A 2395-nucleotide genomic window follows, 5' to 3' on the forward strand; every position below is an offset into this window, starting at 1 on the left:
CAGGAGGATTGCAGGTTTCAAGAGCAGCCTGAGCAAGTAAGTTAGTGAGGCCCTCTGCAACTTTGTCTTGTTTCAAAATAAAAATAAAATAGAAGATGGGCATGGTGGTACACGCTTTTGTAGTCCCAGTATTTAGGAGGCTGAGACAGGATTATCGAAGATTTGTGGACAGCCTCAGCTACTTAGTGGAGACTTCCGCAATTTAGTGAGACCCTGTTTCAAAATAAACAATTAAGTAGGGCCGGGGGGTGTGGCTCAGAGATAGAATTCTCTTGGGTTCAATCCCCAGTACTGCAAAAAAAAAAAAAAAAAAAAAAAAAAAAAAAAAAAAAAGTAAAACTAAAATAAAATAAAATATTTTTTATATTTTATTTTGGGGGGTATAGAATTCAGAAGTTGAATGCCTCTGAATTCAATCCCCAGTACCACATAAATAAATAAATAAATAAACAAATTCCCTGACACACCATTAATAACTTAAATAGATTAATGGTGGCACATGCTTGTAATCCTTGTACTTAGGAGGCTGAGTCAAGAAGACTGAAGGTTTGAAGCCAGCCTCCACTTCTTAGTGAGGCCTTCTGTAACTTAGTGAGACCCTATCAAATGTAAAGAATAAAAAAATAGAACTAGGAGTGTAGGTCAGAGGTAGAATAGCCCTAGGTTCAATCCACAGAAGCACAAATAAATAAATAAACACTTCCTCAATGGTTTCCTCCACTGCTGAGATCCTAACCCTCATGATTTAATTATTTCACCACTGAGCATTTTTGCACTGCCAACACATGCGCTTTTCCAGGGCACACTGTACATCCAACCATAGCACTAGTCTTTGATGCAGAGTCACATCAGGCCAAAGAAAGGGGCACTCTTTTTTCTGGCTTTCACAAAAGCACACAAAGGAACGAAGGCGCCAGGCAAAAGCCATGCCTTCAAAGGCCCGGCCCTCAGCCGAGCGCCATGCCACCAGTGCTGAACTGGGTTTGTGCTGGAGGAACCTGTAGTCTGGAGCTGTGATTCCCAAGTGAGGCGACGACAGGCAAACAGTGCTTAATGAGTGGCAGGTCGAGACAGAAGGTGCTAGGGGAAAAAAAAAGGTATCCAGAGAGTTGGTCACGGAAGGGCTTCCTGCAAGAGGGGTGTCTTCAAGCCAAACCTTGAAGGGTGGAGAGGACTTAAATAAGTAGAAGTGGGGAGCCAAGGCAAAAACTTGGGAGAGAAGACTCTTTCCCAAGGTCAGAATGGCAGAATTGGAGGCTTTCTACAGGAAAAGAGAGACAAGTATAGTGAAGTGGAGAGGTAGAGAGAGTTCAGATTTTAGAGGTCAGATTGGAATCACTGGGATTACGTCAAAGCTCAGATCAAACCTTCAAAGGATCTCTCTACTGATAAGTGTGTGGTGGAAAAATAATCAAGTGGAAAAAACATTTGTTCAGAGAAAAAAGATTGCACAATTTTGCCTCAAAACGCAAAGGAATACCTGGACATGGGGGACACATACCTGTAACCCTAGCTACTGAGGAGGCTGGGCAGGAGGAAGGCAAGTTCAGGCAACTTATGGAGACCCTGTCTCAAAATAAAAAATAAGCCGGGCGCAGTGGTGCAAGCTTGTAATCCCCGCGCTTGGGAGACAGAGACAGGAGGATCGCGCAGGTTCAAAGTCAGCCTCAGCTGGCTTAAGAGACCCTGTTTCCAAATAAAAAAGTACAAAATAGGTTTGGGAGTGTAGCCCGGAGGTAGAAGGGCTCCCAGGAACCCCAGTACTACTACTACTACTACTACTACTACTACTACTACTACTACTAATAATAATAATAATAATAATAAATAAAAGGGGGTGTGTTAGATTGCCATTCTTGCAATCTGTAGTACTGCAAAACAAACAAATAAACCAACCCTTAAAAGAATTATCTTCAGTGTTACACTAGAAATCCTGGACGATGAAGTAAAGCAATGAATAAAAACAGTAAAACTGCTTTTATTCACAAACTTGATCAGATACATTAAAAAACCTAAGCAACCTCTAACAAAGCTACTAGAACTAAAAAGTAAATTTAGCAAGACTGTGGAATACAAGAGGAGTATACAAAAATAAATTATGTATATCAACAACCAATATTTGGAAAATCACATTTAAAATGCCATGTAGAAGCCAGGCATGGTAGCACATGCCTGTAATTCCAGTACTTGGGAGTTGAGATAGGAGAATCATAGGTTTAAAGCCAACCTTGTCAACTTATCAAGGCTCTCAGCAACCTAGTGAGCCCTTGTTTCCAAATAAAAAGTAAAATTGGGCTGGGGTATAGCTTGGAGGTAGAATGCCTCTGGGTTCAACCCCCAGCACCACACACACACACACACACACACACACACACACACACACACAGAGCCATGT

The sequence above is a fragment of the Muscardinus avellanarius genome (assembly GCF_963383645.1).
Source record: "Muscardinus avellanarius genome assembly, chromosome: 3".
Classification (NCBI taxonomy): Eukaryota; Metazoa; Chordata; class Mammalia; order Rodentia; family Gliridae; genus Muscardinus; species Muscardinus avellanarius.